At 47.7% G+C, this 20,619-nt stretch overlaps 2 long non-coding RNA genes and 26 other non-coding genes across 28 annotated transcripts; 16 read left to right on the top strand and 12 right to left on the bottom strand.

Moving 5' to 3' along the window:
- The first annotated feature begins 254 nt into the window (after positions 1 to 254).
- On the top strand, positions 255 to 415 carry LOC134986080 (U1 spliceosomal RNA). The gene has a single exon (XR_010192108.1). It is a non-coding gene; the product is annotated as a U1 spliceosomal RNA (small nuclear RNA).
- Positions 416 to 556: 141 nt separating this feature from the next.
- LOC134986142 (U1 spliceosomal RNA) lies at positions 557 to 719 on the top strand. Its single transcript, XR_010192160.1, has one exon. It is a non-coding gene; the product is annotated as a U1 spliceosomal RNA (small nuclear RNA).
- A 676-nt stretch (positions 720 to 1,395) lies between these two features.
- On the top strand, positions 1,396 to 1,559 carry LOC134985992 (U1 spliceosomal RNA). Its single transcript, XR_010192028.1, has one exon. It is a non-coding gene; the product is annotated as a U1 spliceosomal RNA (small nuclear RNA).
- A 152-nt stretch (positions 1,560 to 1,711) lies between these two features.
- LOC134986145 (U1 spliceosomal RNA) lies at positions 1,712 to 1,874 on the top strand. Its single transcript, XR_010192162.1, has one exon. It is a non-coding gene; the product is annotated as a U1 spliceosomal RNA (small nuclear RNA).
- A 674-nt stretch (positions 1,875 to 2,548) lies between these two features.
- LOC134985991 (U1 spliceosomal RNA) lies at positions 2,549 to 2,712 on the top strand. Its single transcript, XR_010192027.1, has one exon. It is a non-coding gene; the product is annotated as a U1 spliceosomal RNA (small nuclear RNA).
- Positions 2,713 to 2,864: 152 nt separating this feature from the next.
- On the top strand, positions 2,865 to 3,027 carry LOC134986160 (U1 spliceosomal RNA). Its single transcript, XR_010192175.1, has one exon. It is a non-coding gene; the product is annotated as a U1 spliceosomal RNA (small nuclear RNA).
- A 674-nt stretch (positions 3,028 to 3,701) lies between these two features.
- Positions 3,702 to 3,865, top strand: LOC134985984 (U1 spliceosomal RNA). The gene has a single exon (XR_010192020.1). It is a non-coding gene; the product is annotated as a U1 spliceosomal RNA (small nuclear RNA).
- A 152-nt stretch (positions 3,866 to 4,017) lies between these two features.
- Positions 4,018 to 4,180, top strand: LOC134986134 (U1 spliceosomal RNA). Its single transcript, XR_010192153.1, has one exon. It is a non-coding gene; the product is annotated as a U1 spliceosomal RNA (small nuclear RNA).
- A 1,500-nt stretch (positions 4,181 to 5,680) lies between these two features.
- Positions 5,681 to 5,843, bottom strand: LOC134986139 (U1 spliceosomal RNA). Its single transcript, XR_010192157.1, has one exon. It is a non-coding gene; the product is annotated as a U1 spliceosomal RNA (small nuclear RNA).
- Positions 5,844 to 5,995: 152 nt separating this feature from the next.
- Positions 5,996 to 6,159, bottom strand: LOC134986048 (U1 spliceosomal RNA). Its single transcript, XR_010192079.1, has one exon. It is a non-coding gene; the product is annotated as a U1 spliceosomal RNA (small nuclear RNA).
- Positions 6,160 to 6,830: 671 nt separating this feature from the next.
- Positions 6,831 to 6,993, bottom strand: LOC134986096 (U1 spliceosomal RNA). The gene has a single exon (XR_010192121.1). It is a non-coding gene; the product is annotated as a U1 spliceosomal RNA (small nuclear RNA).
- Positions 6,994 to 7,145: 152 nt separating this feature from the next.
- LOC134986216 (U1 spliceosomal RNA) lies at positions 7,146 to 7,309 on the bottom strand. The gene has a single exon (XR_010192216.1). It is a non-coding gene; the product is annotated as a U1 spliceosomal RNA (small nuclear RNA).
- A 671-nt stretch (positions 7,310 to 7,980) lies between these two features.
- Positions 7,981 to 8,143, bottom strand: LOC134986094 (U1 spliceosomal RNA). The gene has a single exon (XR_010192119.1). It is a non-coding gene; the product is annotated as a U1 spliceosomal RNA (small nuclear RNA).
- A 152-nt stretch (positions 8,144 to 8,295) lies between these two features.
- On the bottom strand, positions 8,296 to 8,459 carry LOC134985980 (U1 spliceosomal RNA). Its single transcript, XR_010192017.1, has one exon. It is a non-coding gene; the product is annotated as a U1 spliceosomal RNA (small nuclear RNA).
- Positions 8,460 to 9,130: 671 nt separating this feature from the next.
- Positions 9,131 to 9,293, bottom strand: LOC134986182 (U1 spliceosomal RNA). Its single transcript, XR_010192194.1, has one exon. It is a non-coding gene; the product is annotated as a U1 spliceosomal RNA (small nuclear RNA).
- Positions 9,294 to 9,445: 152 nt separating this feature from the next.
- On the bottom strand, positions 9,446 to 9,609 carry LOC134986055 (U1 spliceosomal RNA). Its single transcript, XR_010192085.1, has one exon. It is a non-coding gene; the product is annotated as a U1 spliceosomal RNA (small nuclear RNA).
- A 673-nt stretch (positions 9,610 to 10,282) lies between these two features.
- LOC134986202 (U1 spliceosomal RNA) lies at positions 10,283 to 10,440 on the bottom strand. Its single transcript, XR_010192206.1, has one exon. It is a non-coding gene; the product is annotated as a U1 spliceosomal RNA (small nuclear RNA).
- A 152-nt stretch (positions 10,441 to 10,592) lies between these two features.
- On the bottom strand, positions 10,593 to 10,756 carry LOC134986013 (U1 spliceosomal RNA). Its single transcript, XR_010192047.1, has one exon. It is a non-coding gene; the product is annotated as a U1 spliceosomal RNA (small nuclear RNA).
- A 671-nt stretch (positions 10,757 to 11,427) lies between these two features.
- Positions 11,428 to 11,583, bottom strand: LOC134986204 (U1 spliceosomal RNA). Its single transcript, XR_010192207.1, has one exon. It is a non-coding gene; the product is annotated as a U1 spliceosomal RNA (small nuclear RNA).
- Positions 11,584 to 12,232: 649 nt separating this feature from the next.
- Positions 12,233 to 12,897, bottom strand: LOC134985975 (uncharacterized). The gene is made up of 4 exons (XR_010192013.1): positions 12,875 to 12,897; positions 12,728 to 12,791; positions 12,538 to 12,654; positions 12,233 to 12,311 (listed from the first exon to the last, which is right to left on the bottom strand). It is a non-coding gene; the product is annotated as an uncharacterized LOC134985975 (long non-coding RNA).
- A 2,971-nt stretch (positions 12,898 to 15,868) lies between these two features.
- Positions 15,869 to 16,533, top strand: LOC134985976 (uncharacterized). The gene is made up of 4 exons (XR_010192014.1): positions 15,869 to 15,891; positions 15,975 to 16,038; positions 16,112 to 16,228; positions 16,455 to 16,533. It is a non-coding gene; the product is annotated as an uncharacterized LOC134985976 (long non-coding RNA).
- Positions 16,534 to 16,805: 272 nt separating this feature from the next.
- LOC134986229 (U1 spliceosomal RNA) lies at positions 16,806 to 16,969 on the top strand. Its single transcript, XR_010192228.1, has one exon. It is a non-coding gene; the product is annotated as a U1 spliceosomal RNA (small nuclear RNA).
- A 152-nt stretch (positions 16,970 to 17,121) lies between these two features.
- Positions 17,122 to 17,284, top strand: LOC134986103 (U1 spliceosomal RNA). The gene has a single exon (XR_010192128.1). It is a non-coding gene; the product is annotated as a U1 spliceosomal RNA (small nuclear RNA).
- Positions 17,285 to 17,955: 671 nt separating this feature from the next.
- Positions 17,956 to 18,119, top strand: LOC134986065 (U1 spliceosomal RNA). Its single transcript, XR_010192094.1, has one exon. It is a non-coding gene; the product is annotated as a U1 spliceosomal RNA (small nuclear RNA).
- Positions 18,120 to 18,271: 152 nt separating this feature from the next.
- On the top strand, positions 18,272 to 18,434 carry LOC134986083 (U1 spliceosomal RNA). Its single transcript, XR_010192110.1, has one exon. It is a non-coding gene; the product is annotated as a U1 spliceosomal RNA (small nuclear RNA).
- A 671-nt stretch (positions 18,435 to 19,105) lies between these two features.
- Positions 19,106 to 19,269, top strand: LOC134986008 (U1 spliceosomal RNA). Its single transcript, XR_010192042.1, has one exon. It is a non-coding gene; the product is annotated as a U1 spliceosomal RNA (small nuclear RNA).
- Positions 19,270 to 19,421: 152 nt separating this feature from the next.
- LOC134986167 (U1 spliceosomal RNA) lies at positions 19,422 to 19,584 on the top strand. The gene has a single exon (XR_010192182.1). It is a non-coding gene; the product is annotated as a U1 spliceosomal RNA (small nuclear RNA).
- A 670-nt stretch (positions 19,585 to 20,254) lies between these two features.
- LOC134986214 (U1 spliceosomal RNA) lies at positions 20,255 to 20,418 on the top strand. Its single transcript, XR_010192215.1, has one exon. It is a non-coding gene; the product is annotated as a U1 spliceosomal RNA (small nuclear RNA).
- Positions 20,419 to 20,619: the final 201 nt, after the last annotated feature.

The raw sequence follows: 20,619 nt of genomic DNA, 5'->3' as shown, positions 1-20,619 counted from the left end.
CATCACTGTATGCAAATCCGTCTTCTGCAGACCTTCCCCCAGGAATGCTTGTACTAGTTGTTGCATTTGGTTTGTTGTTTGGGGGTGCTTCAGTATTAGGCACCCTTCTGCTCTCCCATGTTCATTTGAAAATAAGTGTTCTCCCTGCAGTTGTTGTCCCCAGATGAGAGTTCCCTTGTGCTGCCTCAGTTGAATCTCCTTTACTTGACAGAGATATGCCTGAGCAGCGGCCCTCCCCAGCCCTATCCCAAATCATACTTATTTTGCATAGGAGATACCATGGTCATGAAGATTGTTCTCCCAGGGTGAGGTTCATTCATTGCATTCTGGGTATGCTGACCCCTGTGATTTCCCCAAATGTGGGAAACTTGACTGCATTATTTGTGGTAGTGGGGGACTACCTGGTCAGCTCTGGTAAAAGTCAGATTTCTTTGTCTCAGATCTTCCTCTAGCCTTGTTCTTCTTTCGAGAGTTCCCTTGTGCTGCCTCAGTTGGATCTCCTTCACTTGACAGGGGGGTGCCCGAGCAGTGACCCTCCCCAGCTCTAGCCCAACTCCTACTTACCTGCCAGGTGAGATACTATGATCAGGAAGGTACTTCTCCCAGGGCAAGGCTCACCCATTGCACTCTGGGTGTGCTGCTCCTGCAATTTCCCCTAATGTGGGACACTTAACTGCATAATTTGTGTTTCCACTGGTCGGCTTTCATATAATTCAGATATCTTTGTCTAAGGTCTCTCTCCAGCCTAGTTTGCTGTCTGTTTCCACTTCTTTTTTTTTTTGAGCCCCTCCCTTCTATACCCTTGTGCACTATCCTGACTTCTCTTCCTGTCTGCTTACTTTGTGCCTTCCAACGCACAATGCGAACTACAGGTAGTGCTGCAGGGCCCACACTCTTTTACTTACCTTACAGAGCAGCTCTGGAGCTGTTACAGTGCCAAGCTGCTGCAAGAAATCAGCTTGAATGCTTCAGGGGCTGGGGCATTGCCAACATGAGCCCCACACTGAAGGAGGGTGGGGGTGTTTAATGCGAACTAAGGGTCATCCAAGCACCGCAAAAGGCCGCCATGCCCTGCATACCCCTATTCTCTTTTCATATGCAGATGAGGGTTCCAGCCAACTTTGGCCCAGTGCTTGGATGACATCACTGTATGCAAATCCGTCTTCTGCAGACCTTCCCCCAGGAATGCTTGTACTAGTTGTTGCATTTGGTTTGTTGTTTGGGGGTGCTTCAGTATTAGGCAGCCTTCTGCCCTCCCATGTTCATTTGAAAATAAGTGTTCTCCCTGCAGTTGTTGTCCCCAGATGAGAGTTCCCTTGTGCTGCCTCAGTTGAATCTCCTTTACTTGACAGAGATATGCCTGAGCAGCGGCCCTCCCCAGCCCTATCCCAAATCATACTTATTTTGCATAGGAGATACCATGGTCATGAAGATTGTTCTCCCAGGGTGAGGTTCATTCATTGCATTCTGGGTATGCTGACCCCTGTGATTTCCCCAAATGTGGGAAACTTGACTGCATTATTTGTGGTAGTGGGGGACTGTGTTTGTGCTTTCCTCTGGTCAGCTCTGGTAAAAGTCAGATTTCTTTGTCTCAGATCTTCCTCTAGCCTTGTTCTTCTTTCGAGAGTTCCCTTGTGCTGCCTCAGTTGGATCTCCTTCACTTGACAGGGGGGTGCCCGAGCAGTGACCCTCCCCAGCTCTAGCCCAATTCCTACTTACCTGCCAGGTGAGATACTATGATCAGGAAGGTACTTCTCCCAGGGCAAGGCTCACCCATTGCACTCTGGGTGTGCTGCTCCTGCGATTTCCCCTAATGTGGGACACTTAACTGCATAATTTGTGTTTCCACTGGTCGGCTTTCATATAATTCAGATCTCTTTGTCTCAGGTCTCTCTCCAGCCTAGTTTGCTGTCTGTTTCCACTTCTTTTTTTTTGAGCCTCTCCCTTCTATACCCATGTGCACTATCCTGACTTCTACTCCTGTCTGCTTACTTTGTGCCTTCCAATGCACAATGCGAACTACAGGTAGTGCTGCAGGGCCCACACCCTTTTACTTGCCTTACAGAGCAGCTCTGGAGCTGTTACAGTGCCAAGCTGCTGCAAGAAATCAGCTTGAATGCTTCAGGGGCTGGGGCATTGCCAACATGAGCCCCACACCGAAGGAGGGTGGGGGTGTTTAATGCGAACTAAGGGTCATCCAAGCACCGCAAAAGTCCGCCATGCCCTGCATACCCCTTTTCTCTTTTCATATGCATATGAGGGTTCCACCCAACTTTGGCCCACTGCTTGGATGACATCACTGTATGCAAATCCGTCTTCTGCAGACCTTCCCCCAGGAATGCTTGTACTAGTTGTTGCATTTGGTTTGTTGTTTGGAGGTGCTTCAGTATTAGGCAGCCTTCTGCCCTCCCATGTTCATTTGAAAATAAGTGTTCTCCCTGCAGTTGTTGTCCCCAGATGAGAGTTCCCTTGTGCTGCCTCAGTTGAATCTCCTTTACTTGACAGAGATATGCCTGAGCAGCGGCCCTCCCCAGCCCTATCCCAAATCATACTTATTTTGCATAGGAGATACCATGGTCATGAAGATTGTTCTCCCAGGGTGAGGTTCATTCATTGCATTCTGGGTATGCTGACCCCTGTGATTTCCCCAAATGTGGGAAACTTGACTGCATTATTTGTGGTAGTGGGGGACTGTGTTTGTGCTTTCCTCTGGTCAGCTCTGGTAAAAGTCAGATTTCTTTGTCTCAGATCTTCCTCTAGCCTTGTTCTTCTTTCGAGAGTTCCCTTGTGCTGCCTCAGTTGGATCTCCTTCACTTGACAGGGGGGTGCCCGAGCAGTGACCCTCCCCAGCTCTAGCCCAACTCCTACTTACCTGCCAGGTGAGATACTATGATCAGGAAGGTACTTCTCCTAGAGCAAGGCTCACCCATTGCACTCTGGGTGTGCTGCTCCTGCAATTTCCCCTAATGTGGGACACTTAACTGCATAATTTGTGTTTCCACTGGTCGGCTTTCATATAATTCAGATCTCTTTGTCTCAGGTCTCTCTCCAGCCTAGTTTGCTGTCTGTTTCCACTTCTTTTTTTTTTGAGCCCCTCCCTTCTATACCCTTGTGCACTATCCTGACTTCTCCTCCTGTCTGCTTACTTTGTGCCTTCCAACGCACAATGCGAACTACAGGTAGTGCTGCAGGGCCCACACCCTTTAACTTGCCTTACAGAGCAGCTCTGGAGCTGTTACAGTGCCAAGCTGCTGCAAGAAATCAGCTTGAATGCTTCAGGGGCTGGGGCATTGCCAACATGAGCCCCACACCGAAGGAGGGTGGGGGTGTTTAATGCGAACTAAGGGTCATCCAAGCACCGCAAAAGGCCGCCATGCCCTGCATACCCCTTTTCTCTTTTCATATGCAGATGAGGGTTCCAGCCAACTTTGGCCCACTGCTTGGATGACATCACTGTATGCAAATCCGTCTTCTGCAGACCTTCCCCCAGGAATGCTTGTACAAGTTGTTGCATTTGGTTTGTTGTTTGGGGGTGCTTCAGTATTAGGCAGCCTTCTGCCCTCCCATGTTCATTTGAAAATATGTGTTCTCCCTGCAGTTGTTGTCCCCAGATGAGAGTTCCCTTGTGCTGCCTCTGTTGAATCTCCTTTACTTGACAGAGATGTGCCTGAGCAGCGGCCCTCCCCAGCCCTATCCCAATCATACTTATTTTGCATAGGAGATACCATGGTCATGAAGATTGTTCTCCCAGGGTGAGGTTCATTCATTGCATTCTGGGTATGCTGACCCCTGTGATTTCCCCAAATGTGGGAAACTCGACTGCATTATTTGTGGTAGTGGGGGACTGTGTTTGTGTTTTCCTCTGGTCAGCTCTGGTAAAAGTCAGATTTCTTTGTCTCAGATCTTCCTCTAGCCTTGTTCTTCTTTCGAGAGTTCCCTTGTGCTGCCTCAGTTGGATCTCCTTCACTTGACAGGGGGGTGCTTGAGCAGCGACCCTCCCCAGCTCTAGCCCAACTCCTACTTACCTGCCAGGTGAGATACTATGATCATGAAGGTGCTTCTCCCAGGGCAAGGCTCACCCATTGCACTCTGGGTGTGCTGCTCCTGCGATTTCCCCAAATGTGGGACACTTGACTGCATATTTTGTGTTTCCCCTGGTCGGCTCTCGTATAATTCAGATCTCTTTGTCTCAGGTCTCTCTCCAGCCTAGTTTGCTGTCTGTTTCCACTTCTCTTTTCTTGAGCTGCTCCCTTCTATGCCCTTGCGCACTATCCTGACTTCTCCCGTCTGCTTACTTTGTGCCTTCCAACGCACAATGCGAACTACAGGTAGTGCTGCAGGGCCCACACCCTTTTACTTGCCTTACAGAGCAGCTCTGGAGCTGTTACAGTTTCCAGTTGCTGCAAGAAATCAGCTTGAATGCTTAAGGGGCTGGGGCATAGCCAACATGAGCCCCACACCGAAGGAGGGTGGAGGTGTTTAATGCGAACTAGGGGTCATCCAAGCACCGCAAAAGGCCGCCATGCCCTGCACACCCCTTTTCTCTTTTCATATGCAGACGAGGGTTGAAGCCAACTTTGACCCACTGCTTGGATGACATCACCATATGCAAATCCATCTGCTGCAGGCCTTCCCCCAGGAATGCTTGCACTAGTTGTTGCATTTGGTTTGTTGTTTGAAGGTGCTTCAGTATTGGGCAGCCTTCTGCCCTCCCATGTTCATCTGAAAATATGTGTTCTCCCTGCAGTTGTTGTCCCCAGATGAGAGTTCCCTTGTGCTGCCTCAGTTGAATCTCCTTTACTTGACAGAGATATGCCTGAGCAGCGGCCCTCCCCAGCCCTATCCCAAATCATACTTATTTTGCATAGGAGATACCATGGTCAATAATGCAGTCGAGTTTCCCACATTTGGGGAAATCATATGGGTCAGCATACCCAGAATGCAATGAATGATCCTCACCCTGGGAGATCAATCTTCATGACCATGGTATCTCCTATGAAAAATAAGTATGATTTGGGATAGGGCTGGGGAGGGCTGCTGCTCAGGCACATCTCTGTCAAGTAAAGGAGATTCAACTGAGGCAGCACAAGGGAACTCTCATCTGGGGACAACAACTGCAGGGAGAACACATATTTTCAGATGAACATGGGAGGGCAGAAGGCTGCCTAATACTGAAGCACCCCAAACAACAAACCAAATGCAACAACTAGTACAAGCATTCCTGGGGGAAGGTCTGCAGAAGACGGATTTGCATACAGTGATGTCATCCAAGCAGTGGGCCAAAGTTGGCTGGAACCCTCATCTGCATATGAAAAGAGAAAAGGGTTATGCAGGGCATGGCGGCCTTTTGCGGCGCTTGGATGACCCCTAGTTCGCATTAAACACCCCCACCCTCCTTCGGTGTAGGGCTCATGTTGGCCATGCCCCAGCCCCTGAAGCATTTAAGCTGATTTCTTGCAGCAGCTGGGCACTGTAACAGCTCCAGAGCTGCTCTTTAAGGCAAGTAAAAGGGTGTGGGCCCTGCAGCACTACCTGTAGTTCGCATTGTGCGTTGGAAGGCACAAAGTAAGCAGACGGGAGAAGTCAGGATAATGCGCAAGGGCATAGAAGGGAACGGCTCAAGAAAAGAGAAGTGGAAACAGACAGCAAACTAGGCTGGAGAGAGACCTGATACAAAGAGATCTGAATTATACGAGAGCCGACCAGAGGAAACACAAATTATGCAGTCAAGTGTCCCACATTTTGGGAAATCACAGGAGCAGCACACCCAGAGTGCAATGGGTGAGCCTTGCCCTGGGAGAAGCACCTTCCTGATCATAGTATCTCACCTGGCAGGTAAGTAGGAGTTGGTCTAGAGCTGGGGAGGGTCGCTGCTCGGGCACCCCCCTGTCAAGTGAAGGAGATCCAACTGAGGCAGCACAAGGGAACTCTCGAAAGAAGAACAAGGCTAGAGGAAGATCTAAGACAAAGAAATCTGACTTTTACCAGAGCTGACCAGAGGAAAGCACAAACACAGTCCTCCACTACCACAAATAATGCAGTCGACTTTCCCACATTTGGGGAAATTATAGGGGTCAGCATACCCAGAATGCAATGAATGAACCTCACCCTGGGAGATCAATCTTCATGACCATGGTATCTCCTATGCAAAATAAGTATGATTTGGGATAGGGCTGGGCAGGGCCGCTGCTCAGGCACATCTCTGTCAAGTAAAGGAGATTCAACTGAGGCAGCACAAGGGAACTCTCATCTGGGGACAACAACTCCAGGGAGAACACATATTTTCAGATGAACATGGGAGGGCAGAAGGCTGCCTAATACTGAAGCACCCCCAAACAACAAACCAAATGCAACAACTAGTGCAAGCATTCCTGGGGAAAGGCCTGCAGCAGATGGATTTGCATATGGTGATGTCATCCAAGCAGTGAGTCAAAGTTGGCTTCAACCCTCGTCTGCATATGAAAAGAGAAAAGGGGCGTGCAGGGCATGGCGGCCTTTTGCGGCGCTTGGATGACCCCTAGCTCGCATTAAACACCTCCACCCTCCTTCGGTGTGGGGCTCATGTTGGCTATGCCCCAGCCCCTGAAGCATTCAAGCTGATTTCTTGCAGCAGCTGGGCACTGTAACAGCTCCAGAGCTACTCTGTAAGGCAAGTAAAAGGGCGTGGGCCCTGCAGCACTACCTGTAGTTTGCATTGTGCGTTGGAAGGCACAAAGTAAGCAGACGGGAGAAGTCAGGATAGTGCGCAAGGGCATAGAAGGGAGCAGCTCAAGAAAAGAGAAGTGGAAACAGACAGCAAACTAAGCTGGAGAGAGACCTGAGACAAAGAGATCTGAATTATACGAGAGCCGACCAGGGGAAACACAAATTATGCAGTCAAGTTTCCCACATTTGGGGAAATTACAGGAGCAGCACACCCAGAGTGCAATGGGTGAGCCTTGCCCTAGGAGAAGCACCTTCATGATCATAGTATCTCACCTGGCAGGTAAGTAGGAGTTGGGCTAGAGCTGGGGAGGGTCGCTGCTCGGGCACCCCCCTGTCAAGTGAAGGAGATCCAACTGAGGCAGCACAAGGGAACTCTCGAAAGAAGAACAAGGCTAGAGGAAAATCTGAGACAAATAAATCTGACTTTTACCAGAGCTGACCAGAGGAAAGCACAAACACAGTCCCCCACTACCACAAATAATGCAGTCGAGTTTCCCACATTTGGGGAAATCACAGGGGTCAGCATACCCAGAATGCAATGAATGAACCTCACCCTGGGAGAACAATCTTCATGACCATGGTATCTCCTATGCAAAATAAGTATGATTTGGGATAGGGCTGGGGAGGGCCGCTGCTCAGGCACATCTCTGTCAAGTAAAGGAGATTCAACTGAGGCAGCACAAGGGAACTCTCATCTGGGGACAACAACTCCAGGGAGAACACATATTTTCAGATGAACATGGGAGGGCAGAAGGCTGCCTAATACTGAAGCACCCCCAAACAACAAACCAAATGCAACAACTAGTGCAAGCATTCCTGGGGGAAGGCCTGCAGCAGATGGATTTGCATATGGTGATGTCATCCAAGCAGTGAGTCAAAGTTGGCTTCAACCCTCGTCTGCATATGAAAAGAGAAAAGGGGCGTGCAGGGCATGGCGGCCTTTTGCGGCGCTTGGATGACCACTAGTTCGCATTAAACACCTCCACCCTCCTTCGGTGTGGGGCTCATGTTGGCTATGCCCCAGCCCCTGAAGCATTCAAGCTGATTTCTTGCAGCAGCTGGGCACTGTAACAGCTCCAGAGCTGCTCTGTAAGGCAAGTAAAAGGGTGTGGGCCCTGCAGCACTACCTGTAGTTCGCATTGTGCGTTGGAAGGCACAAATTAAGCAGACGGGAGAAGTCAGGATAGTGCGCAAGGGCATAGAAGGGAGCGGCTCAAGAAAAGAGAAGTGGAAACAGACAGCAAACTAGGCTGGAGAGAGACCTGAGACAAAGAGATCTGAATTAAACGAGAGTCGACCAGGGGAAACACAAATTATGCAGTCAAGTTTCCCACATTTGGGGAAATCACAGGAGCAGCACACCCAGAGTGCAATGGGTGAGCCTTGCCCTGGGAGAAGCACCTTCATGATCATAGTATCTCACCTGGCAGGTAAGTAGGAGTTGGGCTAGAGCTGGGGAGGGTCGCTGCTCGGGCACCCCCCTGTCAAGTGAAGGAGATCCAACCGAGGCAGCACAAGGAAACTCTCGAAAGAAGAACAAGGCTAGAAGAAGATCTGAGACAAATAAATCTGACTTTTACCAGAGCTGACCAGAGGAAAGAACAAACACAGTCCCCCACTACCACAAATAATGCAGTCGAGTTTCCCACATTTGGGGAAATCACAGGGGTCAGCATACCCAGAATGCAATGAATGAACCTCACCCTGGGAGAACAATCTTCATGACCATGGTATCTCCTATGCAAAATAAGTATGATTTGGGATAGGGCTGGGGAGGGCCGCTGCTCAGGCACATCTCTGTCAAGTAAAGGAGATTCAACTGAGGCAGCACAAGGGAACTCTCATCTGGGGACAACAACTCCAGGGAGAACACATATTTTCAGATGAACATGGGAGGGCAGAAGGCTGCCTAATACTGAAGCACCCCCAAACAACAAACCAAATGCAACAACTAGTGCAAGCATTCCTGGGGAAAGGCCTGCAGCAGATGGATTTGCATATGGTGATGTCATCCAAGCAGTGAGTCAAAGTTGGCTTCAACCCTCGTCTGCATATGAAAAGAGAAAAGGGGCGTGCAGGGCATGGCGGCCTTTTGCGGCGCTTGGATGACCCCTAGTTCACATTAAACACCTCCACCCTCCTTCGGTGTGGGGCTCATGTTGGCTATGCCCCAGCCCCTGAAGCATTCAAGCTGATTTCTTGCAGCAGCTGGGCACTGTAACAGCTCCAGAGCTGCTCTGTAAGGCAAGTAAAAGGGTGTGGGCCCTGCAGCACTACCTGTAGTTCGCATTGTGCGTTGGAAGGCACAAATTAAGCAGACGGGAGAAGTCAGGATAGTGCGCAAGGGCATAGAAGGGAGCGGCTCAAGAAAAGAGAAGTGGAAACAGACAGCAAACTAGGCTGGAGAGAGACCTGAGACAAAGAGATCTGAATTATACGAGAGCCGACCAGGGGAAACACAAATTATGCAGTCAAGTTTCTCACATTTGGGGAAGTCACAGGAGCAGCACACCCAGAGTGCAATGGGTGAGCCTTGCCCTGGGAGAAGCACCTTCATGATCATAGTATCTCACCTAGCAGGTAAGTAGGAGTTGGGCTAGAGCTGGGGAGGGTCGCTGCTCGGGCACCCCCCTGTCAAGTGTAGGAGATCCAACTGAGGCAGCACAAGGAAACTCTTGAAAGACGAACAAGGCTAGAGGAAGATCTGAGACAAATAAATCTGACTTTTACCAGAGCTGACCAGAGGAAAGAACAAACACAGTCCCCAACTACCACAAATAATGCAGTCGAGTTTCCCACATTTGGGGAAATCATACGGGTCAGCATACCCAGAATGCAATGAATGAACCTCACCCTGGGAGAACAATCTTCATGACCATGGTATCTCCTATGCAAAATAAGTATGATTTGGGATAGGGCTGGGGAGGGCCGGTGCTCAGGCACATCTCTGACAAGTAAAGGAGATTCAACTGAGGCAGCACAAGGGAACTCTCATCTGGGGACAACAACTCCAGGGAGAACACATATTTTCAGATGAACATGGGAGGGCAGAAGGTTGCCTAATACTGAAGCACCCCCAAACAACAAACCAAATGCAACAACTTGTGCAAGCATTCCTGGGGGAAGGCCTGCAGCAGATGGATTTGCATATGGTGATGTCATCCAAGCAGTGGGTCAAAGTTGGCCTCAACCCTCGTCTGCATATGAAAAGAGAAAAGGGGCGTGCAGGGCATGGCAGCCTTTTGCGGCACTTGGATGACCCCTAGTTCGCATTAAACACCTCCACCCTCCTTCGGTGTGTGGGGCTCATGTTGGCTATGCCCCAGCCCCTGAAGCATTCAAGCTGATTTCTTGCAGCAGCTGGGCACTGTAACAGCTCCAGAGTTACTCTGTAAGGCAAGTAAAAGGGCGTGGGCCCTGCAGCACTACCTGTAGTTTGCATTGTGCATTGGAAGGCACAAAGTAAGCAGACGGGAGAAGTCAGGATAGTGCGCAAGGGCATAGAAGGGAGCGGCTCAAGAAAAGAGAAGTGGAAACAGACAGCAAACTAGGCTGGAGAGAGACCTGAGACAAAGAGATCTGAATTATACGAGAGCCGACCAGGGGAAACACAAATTATGCAGTCAAGTTTCCCACATTTGGGGAAATCACATGAGCAGCACACCCAGAGTGCAATGGGTGAGCCTTGCCCTGGGAGAAGCACCTTCATGATCATAGTATCTCGCAGGTAAGTAGGAGTTGGGCTAGAGCTGGGGAGGGTCGCTGCTCGGGCACCCCCCTGTCAAGTGAAGAAGATCCAACTGAGGCAGCACAAGAGAACTCTCTAAAGAAGAACAAGGCTAGAGGAAGATCTGAGACAAAGAAATCTGTCTTTTACCAGAGCCGACCAGAGGAAAGCACAAACACAGTCCCCCACTACCACAAATAATGCAGTCGAGTTTCCCACATTTGGGGAAATCACAGGGGTCAGCATACCCAGAATGCAATGTATGAACCTCACCCTGGGAGAACAATCTTCATGACCATGGTATCTCCTATGCAAAATAAGAATGATTTGGGATAGGGCTGGGGAGGGCCGCTGCTCAGGCACATCTCTGTCAAGTAAAGGAGATTCAACTGAGGCAGCACAAGGGTACTCTCATCTGGGGACAACAACTCCAGGGAGAACACATATTTTCAGATGAACATGGGAGGGCAGAAGGCTGCCTAATACTGAAGCACCCCCAAACAACAAAACAAATGCAACAACTAGTACAAGCATTCCTGGGGGAAGGCCTGCAGCAGATGGATTTGCATATGGTGATGTCATCCAAGCAGTGGGTCAAAGTTGGCTTCAACCCTCGTCTGCATATGAAAAGAGAAAAGGGGCGTGCAGGGCATGGCGGCCTTTTGCGGCGCTTGGATGACCCCTAGTTCGCATTAAACACCTCCACCCTCCTTCGGTGTGGGGCTCATGTTGGCTATGCCCCAGCCCCTGAAGCATTCAAGCTGATTACTTGCAGCTGCTGGGCACTGTAATAGCTCCAGAGCTGCTCTGTAAGGCAAGTAAAAGGGTGTGGGCCCTGCAGCACTACCTGTAGTTCGCATTGTGCGTTGGAAGGCACAAAGTAAGCAGACGGGAGAAGTCAAGATAGTGCGCAAGGGCATAGAAGGGAGCGGCTCAAGAAAAGAGAAGTGGAAACAGACAGCAAACTAGGCTGGAGAGAGACCTGAGACAAAGAGATCTGAATTATACGAGAGCCAACCAGGGGAAACACAAATTATGCAGTCAACTTTCCCACATTTGGGGAAATCGCAGGAGCAGCACACCCAGAGTGCAATGGATGAGCCTTGCCCTGGGAGAAGCACCTTCATGATCATGAGCATACCGCTGTGTTTCATCAACCATCACAGCGCTCTCCCCCTGTTTTCTTTCATTACTCACGTGAGTTACATATGAACTTTAACTGCAGTAAATAAGAGGCGTTGGTTACAACTGTTGCTGTTCATCCACAAGAAGGAATTTAATGTATCAATTACAATTGGAAAGTAACGATTAAATTACAACAGCTGTATCCAGGAGGATTTTTTGGACACTTTAATAGACATTCCGTTGTCATCAAGGGCAATATGAAATAGATACTGATTACATTTAGATATGGATAGTGGTGCCTATATATGTTGACTCCATTGTATTTTATTGAATGTGGGTTTCTTCTGTCTATATATATTTTTTAAAAATAAAGAGCTTGTATATTTTATTTTTTGCGCTCCCTTGATAACAAGTGTGATTATCTTTAAAATTTGGTTTATTATTGGTAGAACAGTACTACCTATGGGAGCAGCATTTTATAATATATGGTGAAAATTAATAGATGTATAAAGATTAAATAAGCAACAAATTGGTGAAATAGATACGTTTTGATAGGAGCGCTGGGTTCTATATATATATATTGACATATACCACAACAACCACCTAGGTGGAAGGTGCACTCACGCCCAGAAATTAGTCTCTGAAGTCACTTGTAAATTCAGTATATTTTTTATTCGGGTTCACTGTTGATGCCGTATTTCATCGACGTTTCGGTCCTTATGTGGACCTTTATCAAGATTGGCACTTAAATCACCTATACAATCAGAAACAGTTACAATTAATATGTATAAGAACCCAGATTTACTCAACACCAACACCACCAGTGCCTCCCAGGCCCTGAAGACTGTCACAAAAACCAGAAAACGTATTAAAAAGCTGTTTTTTTATATATGTAAAAAAGATACTTGGAAGTAATCCACGTGTGATGAAAGAGACACCTCCACCGTTAGGACTATCTGTTTAGATAGGCAAGTGATTACCTGGACGACATGCCAGATCACTCAGATGCGTGGAATGGCCTTTAGAGTTGGCAACATGCCTGATCACATAATGAAGTTAAAAGGCTATAACGTAGGAAGGTTGCAAGGCGTAGTCACCTATTAGATAAATAACAGAGTAACTACACCATAAGAAAATACACTAACAACGTCATTTAGGAAAAGATCATACCTAGTTACATGTAGAAATAGCTCATGGCAGCTTGTGGGCTCTGTGCATATGTAAGACACTCAGTCTATAAGGAGGCACAACAGGGAAAAAAATAATCACCAACCGTAATCATGTGTCAGAAGGGAGCTGCAGGAGAACCATACTCACTGCTCAAGTGTCCAGAGCCAAATGGAAGCTGCATAAAGTTCAGCCTCAGCTGAGCACTATTTAAGGATCAACCACAGGAAGTGCCAATTAGGAAGATTAAGTCTCTCATTAACTTATCACCTCTCAGATAACTCACTCAGACCAACTGGGTAAAACGTTACAGGGTTCACAGGACATGCGGTGGCTATCGCTAACGCACGGCTACTTAAATGAGTGGATTTTAACGATTTAGAAGGGCAACTGCCGGAGACGCGTCTTTTGCGTTCCACCGACCGGAACTCCATGCGTTCCACTCCGCGGAAGTGGCGCTGGCCGGAAGTCTCTGCGTTCCACTCGCGGAGAGAACCGTAATGAGGCTTATCCACTGGCTAATGTTTAAAGGAGGTGTACAACCTAGAGGGGGGCGTTCACAGAAAATGAACACTCCCCCGGGTGGAATCTTCAATGTACAGGTCCACTCATAGCTTACAGGGACTCGGAGGTATACCGAAGGTCACCTCACGTATAATCCTGGATTAACCTATGTGTAGCCTGTCAGTCACCACAGAAAAAGAGTGCAAATGTAAATAATAATCCATAATGTGAAATGTCAAAAATGTCAAAAAAGACAGATAGGAGGGCACCAAATCAAATGACCACAACTCACCCTATGCATACAAACTAACGTATATCTGATCAACAAAGGCATATTGAATACTGATATGAGTATAATATCTTTATAGTAATACATTGATATAATGTAGTAAAAGATTTTAAATAATAAAAGGGAATAATGGGTGGTGTGGTCATTGAAATTGGTGAGCCCTCGTGACTAGTATATGACCTGGGAAGGCTCCGGGAATCAACAGAAAAATATATATAAAAAACATAAGCAAGGACGTGTAAATAACTGTCCTTACTTTCTTAATCTCTATACATAAAAAGAACATACATAAATGAAAAAAATATAGAGCATAGAACATATAAAACACAAATCGAGACCCAGCCTGTATATGCTGATTGCATCACAGTGCCCTATGTCCCTGAAACGTACAAGGTGTGTTCCAAGATATCCAATCAACGATGGCAAAATGAAATTCTAAAGAAAGATATTAAGGGGGTTGGCCTCATTGAGGCCCCTTGGTGACACTGTATTGAGTTTGTGTATCCAAAAGCTTTCCTTCTGTTTAAGTAACAAGGTGCGATCGCCTCCACTAACAGGTGGCGGCACCCAGTCAATCAGCTGACACTTCAGGGCAGATACTTGATGTCTAACTGACAAAAAGTGCCGTGCTACCGGTTTGTCAGAAAAGCCCACATTGAGGGCAGTGTGTATGGATGACCGATGGTTTGCCATCCTGTCGCGAAAGGGACGCGCAGTTAATCCGACATAACATAACCCACATGGGCACTTTAGAAGGTAGACGACATGATCCAGTCGACAGTGGAGATGATATCTGATGAAGATTTTTTTCCCTGTGTGTGGGTGATACAAAAAAGGACCAGTGATCATAGATCTGCACGTTGTGCACCCCCGTGCAGATCTATGATCACTGGTCCTTTTTTGTATCACCCACACACAGGGAAAAAAATCTTCATCAGATATCATCTCCACTGTCGACTGGATCATGTCGTCTACCTTCTAAAGTGCCCATGTGGGTTATGTTATGTCGGATTAACTGCGCGTCCCTTTCGCGACAGGATGGCAAACCATCGGTCATCCATACACACTGCCCTCAATGTGGGCTTTTCTGACAAACCGGTAGCACGGCACTTTTTGTCAGTTAGACATCAAGTATCTGCCCTGAAGTGTCAGCTGATTGACTGGGTGCCGCCACCTGTTAGTGGAGGCGATCGCACCTTGTTACTTAAACAGAAGGAAAGCTTTTGGATACACAAACTCAATACAGTGTCACCAAGGGGCCTCAATGAGGCCAACCCCCTTAATATCTTTCTTTAGAATTTCATTTTGCCATCGTTGATTGGATATCTTGGAACACACCTTGTACGTTTCAGGGACATAGGGCACTGTGATGCAATCAGCATATACAGGCTGGGTCTCGATTTGTGTTTTATATGTTCTATGCTCTATATTTTTTTCATTTATGTATGTTCTTTTTATGTATAGAGATTAAGAAAGTAAGGACAGTTATTTACACGTCCTTGCTTATGTTTTTTATATATATTTTTCTGTTGATTCCCGGAGCCTTCCCAGGTCCTATACTAGTCACGAGGGCTCACCAATTTCAATGACCACACCACCCATTATTCCCTTTTATTATTTAAAATCTTTTACTACATTATATCAATGTATTACTATAAAGATATTATACTCATATCAGTATTCAATATGCCTTTGTTGATCAGATATACGTTAGTTTGTATGCATAGGGTGAGTTGTGGTCATTTGATTTGGTGCCCTCCTATCTGTCTTTTTTGACATTTTTGACATTTCACATTATGGATTATTATTTACATTTGCACTCTTTTTCTGTGGTGACTGACAGGCTACACATAGGTTAATCCAGGATTATACGTGAGGTGACCTTCGGTATACCTCCGAGTCCCTGTAAGCTATGAGTGGACCTGTACATTGAAGATTCCACCCGGGGGAGTGTTCATTTTCTGTGAACGCCCCCCTCTAGGTTGTACACCTCCTTTAAACATTAGCCAGTGGATAAGCCTCATTACGGTTCTCTCCGCGAGTGGAACGCAGAGACTTCCGGCCAGCGCCTCTTCCGCGGAGTGGAACGCATGGAGTTCCGGTCGGTGGAACGCAAAAGACGCGTCTCCGGCAGTTGCCCTTCTAAATCGTTAAAATCCACTCATTTAAGTAGCCGTGCGTTAGCGATAGCCACCGCATGTCCTGTGAACCCTGTAACGTTTTACCCAGTTGGTCTGAGTGAGTTATCTGAGAGGTGATAAGTTAATGAGAGACTTAATCTTCCTAATTGGCACTTCCTGTGGTTGATCCTTAAATAGTGCTCAGCTGAGGCTGAACTTTATGCAGCTTCCATTTGGCTCTGGACACTTGAGCAGTGAGTATGGTTCTCCTGCAGCTCCCTTCTGACACATGATTACGGTTGGTGATTATTTTTTTCCCTGTTGTGCCTCCTTATAGACTGAGTGTCTTACATATGCACAGAGCCCACAAGCTGCCATGAGCTATTTCTACATGTAACTAGGTATGATCTTTTCCTAAATGACGTTGTTAGTGTATTTTCTTATGGTGTAGTTACTCTGTTATTTATCTAATAGGTGACTACGCCTTGCAACCTTCCTACGTTATAGCCTTTTAACTTCATTATGTGATCAGGCATGTTGCCAACTCTAAAGGCCATTCCACGCATCTGAGTGATCTGGCATGTCGTCCAGGTAATCACTTGCCTATCTAAACAGATAGTCCTAACGGTGGAGGTGTCTCTTTCATCACACGTGGATTACTTCCAAGTATCTTTTTTACATATATAAAAAAACAGCTTTTTAATACGTTTTCTGGTTTTTGTGACAGTCTTCAGGGCCTGGGAGGCACTGGTGGTGTTGGTGTTGAGTAAATCTGGGTTCTTATACATATTAATTGTAACTGTTTCTGATTGTATAGGTGATTTAAGTGCCAATCTTGATAAAGGTCCACATAAGGACCGAAACGTCGATGAAATACGGCATCAACAGTGAACCCGAATAAAAAATATACTGAATTTACAAGTGACTTCAGAGACTAATTTCTGGGCGTGAGTGCACCTTCCACCTAGGTGGTTGTTGTGGTATATTGGTGGCCTCTCAGGTCATTAGGAGCACCCGCCGTCGTTATTACTTTTGATGATAGTGCAGAACCTTCCAAGACTATATTGACATATATATATTGACATTTGGTTATATATATGTATAGACTTTATAAATTCTTGACAGAGATGTGCCTGAGCAGCGGCCCTCCCCAGCCCTATCCCAAATCATACTTATTTTGCATAGGAGATACCATGGTCATGAAGATTGTTCTCCCAGGGTGAGGTTCATTCATTGCATTCTGGGTATGCTGATCCCTGTGATTTCCCCAAATGTGGGAAACTCGACTGCATTATTTGTGGTAGTGGGGGACTGTGTTTGTGCTTTCCTCTGGTCAGCTCTGGTAAAAGTCAGATTTCTTTGTCTCAGATCTTCCTCTAGCCTTGTTCTTCTTTCGAGAGTTCCCTTGTGCTGCCTCAGTTGGATCTCCTTCACTTGACAGGGGGGTGCCCGAGCAGCGACCCTCCCCAGCTCTAGCCCAACTCCTACTTACCTGCCAGGTGAGATACTATGATCATGAAGGTGCTTCTCCCAGGGCAAGGCTCACCCATTGCACTCTGGGTGTGCTGCTCCTGTGATTTCCCCAAATGTGGGAAACTTGACTGCATAATTTGTGTTTCCCCTGGTCGGCTCTCGTATAATTCAGATCTCTTTGTCTCAGGTCTCTCTCCAGCCTAGTTTGCTGTCTGTTTCCACTTCTCTTTTCTTGAGCCGCTCCCTTCTATGCCCTTGCGCACTATCCTGACTTCTCCCGTCTGCTTACTTTGTGCCTTCCAACGCACAATGCAAACTACAGGTAGTGCTGCAGGGCCCACGCCCTTTTACTTGCCTTACAGAGCAGCTCTGGAGCTGTTACAGTGCCCAACTGCTGCAAGAAATCAGCTTGAATGCTTCAGGGGCTGGGGCATAGCCAACATGAGCCCCACATCGAAGGAGGGTGGAGGTGTTTAATGCGAACTAGGGGTCATCCAAGCGCCGCAAAAGGCCGCCATGCCCTGCACGCCCCTTTTCTCTTTTCATATGCAGACGAGGGTTGAAGCCAACTTTGACCCACTGCTTGGATGACATCACCATATGCAAATCCATCTGCTGCAGGCCTTCCCCCAGGAATGCTTGCACTAGTTGTTGCATTTGGTTTGTTGTTTGGGGGTGCTTCAGTATTAGGCAGCCTTCTGCCCTACCATGTTCATCTGAAAATATGTGTTCTCCCTGCAGTTGTTGTCCCCAGATGAGAGTTCCCTTGTGCTGCCTCAGTTGAATCTCCTTTACTTGACAGAGATGTGCCTCAGCAGCGGCCCTCCCCAGCCCTATCCCAAATCATACTTATTTTGCATAGGAGATACCATGGTCATGAAGATTGTTCTCCCAGGGTGAGGTTAATTGATTGCATTCTGGGTATGCTGACTCCTATGATTTCCCCAAATGTGGGAAACTCGACTGCATTATTTGTGGTAGTGGGGGACTGTGTTTGTTCTTTCCTCTGGTCAGCTCTGGTAAAAGTCAGATTTATTTGTCTCAGATCTTCCTCTAGCCTTGTTCTTCTTTCGAGAGTTTCCTTGTGCTGCCTCGGTTTTATCTCCTTCACTTGACAGGGGGGTGCCCGAGCAGCGACCCTCCCCAGCTCTATCCCAAATCTTACTTACCTGCCAGGTGAGATACTATGATCATGAAGGTGCTTCTCCCAGGGCAAGGCTCACCCATTGCACTCTGGGTGTGCTGCTCCTGCGATTTCCCCAAATGTGGGAAACTTGACTGCATAATTTGTGTTTCCCCTGGTCGGCTCTCGTATAATTCAGATCTCTTTGTCTCAGGTCTCTCTCCAGCCTAGTTTGCTGTCTGTTTCCACTTCTCTTTTCTTGAGTTACTCCCTTCTGTGCCCTTGCGCACTATCCTGACTTCTCCCGTCTGCTTAATTTGTGCCTTCCAACGCACAATGCGAACTACAGGTAGTGCTGCAGGGCCCACACCCTTTTACTTGCCTTACAGATCAGCTCTGGAGCTGTTACAGTGCCCAGCTGCTGCAAGAAATCAGCTTGAATGCTTCAGGGGCTGGGGCATAGCCAACATGAGCCCCACACCGAAGGAGGGTGGAGGTGTTTAATGCGAACTAGGGGTCTTCCAAGCGCCGCAAAAGGCTGCCATGCCCTGCACGCCCCTTTTCTCTTTTCATATGCAGACGAGGGTTGAAGCCATCTTTGACCCACTGCTTGGATGACATCACCATATGCAAATCCATCTGCTGTAGGCCTTCCCCCAGGAATGCTTGCACAAGTTGTTGCATTTGGTTTGTTGTTTGGGGGTGCTTCAGTATTAGGCAACCTTCTGCCCTCCCATGTTCATCTGAAAATATGTGTTCTCCCTGGAGTTGTTGTCCCCAGCTGAGAGTTCCCTTGTGCTGCCTCAGTTGAATCTCCTTTACTTGACAGAGATGTGCCTGAGCAGCGGCCCTCCCCAGCCCTATCCCAAATCATACTTATTTTGCATAGGAGATACCATGGTCATGAAGATTGTTCTCCCAGGGTGAGGTTCAGTCATTGCATTCTGGGTATGCTGACCCCTGTGATTTCCCCAAATGTGGGAAACTTGACTGCATTATTTGTGGTAGTGGGGGACTGTGTTTGTGCTTTCCTCTGGTCAGCTCTGGTAAAAGTCAGATTTCTTTGTCTCAGATCTTCCTCTAGCCTTGTTCTTCTTTCGAGAGTTCCCTTGTGCTGCCTCAGTTGGATCTCCTTCACTTGACAGGGGGGTGCCCGAGCAGCGACCCTCCCCAGCTCTAGCCCAACTCCTACTTACCTGCCAGGTGAGATACTATGATCATGAAGGTGCTTCTCCCAGGGCAAGGCTCACCCATTGCACTCTGGGTGTGCTGCTCCTGCGGTTTCCCCAAATGTTGGACACTTGACTGCATAATTTGTGTTTCCCCTGGTCGGCTCTCGTATAATTCAGATCTCTTTGTCTCAGGTCTCTCTCCAGCCTAGTTTGCTGTCTGTTTCCACTTCTCTTTTCTTGAGCCACTCCCTTCTATGCCCTTGCGCACTATCCTGACTTCTCCCGTCTGCTTAATTTGTGCCTTCCAACGCACAATGCGAACTACAGGTAGTGCTGCAGGGCCCACACCCTTTTACTTGCCTTACAGATCAGCTCTGGAGCTGTTACAGTGCCCAGCCGCTGCAAGAAATCAGCTTGAATGCTTCAGGGGCTGGGGCATAGCCAACATGAGCCCCACACCGAAGGAGGGTGGAGGTGTTTAATGCGAACTAGGGGTCTTCCAAGCGCCGCAAAAGGCTGCCATGCCCTGCACGTCCCTTTTCTCTTTTCATATGCAGACGAGGGTTGAAGCCAACTTTGACCCACTGCTTTGATGACATCACCATATGCAAATCCATCTGCTGCAGGCCTTCCCCCAGGAATGCTTGCCTAGTTGTTGCATTTGGTTTGTTGTTTGGGGGTGCTTCAGTATTAGGCAGCCTTCTGCCCTCCCATGTTCATCTGAAAATATGTGTTCTCCCTGCAGTTGTTGTCCCCAGATGAGAGTTCCCTTGTGCTGCCTCAGTTGAATCTCCTTTACTTGACAGATATGTGCCTGAGCAGCGGCCCTCCCCAGCCCTATCCCAAATCATACTTATTTTGCATAGGAGATACCATGGTCATGAAGATTGTTCTCCCAGGGTGAGGTTCATTCATTGCATTCTGGGTATGCTGACCCCTGTGATTTCCCCAAATGTGGGAAACTCGACTGCATTATTTGTGGTAGTGGGGGACTGTGTTTGTGCTTTCCTCTGGTCAGCTCTGGTAAAAGTCAGATTTCTTTGTCTCAGATCTTCCTCTAGCCTTGTTCTTCTTTCGAGAGTTCCCTTGTGCTGCCTCAGTTGGATCTCCTTCACTTGACAGGGCGGTGCCCGAGCAGCGACCCTCCCCAGCTCTAGCCCAACTCCTACTTACCTGCCAGGTGAGATACTATTAAGTTGATTTTTGAAAGAAAA

The sequence above is a fragment of the Pseudophryne corroboree genome (genome assembly GCF_028390025.1).
Source record: "Pseudophryne corroboree isolate aPseCor3 chromosome 7 unlocalized genomic scaffold, aPseCor3.hap2 SUPER_7_unloc_2, whole genome shotgun sequence".
Classification (NCBI taxonomy): Eukaryota; Metazoa; Chordata; class Amphibia; order Anura; family Myobatrachidae; genus Pseudophryne; species Pseudophryne corroboree.
The sequence above is the reverse complement of the archived record's forward strand: the minus strand, read 5'-3'. Positions and strand labels throughout refer to the sequence as shown.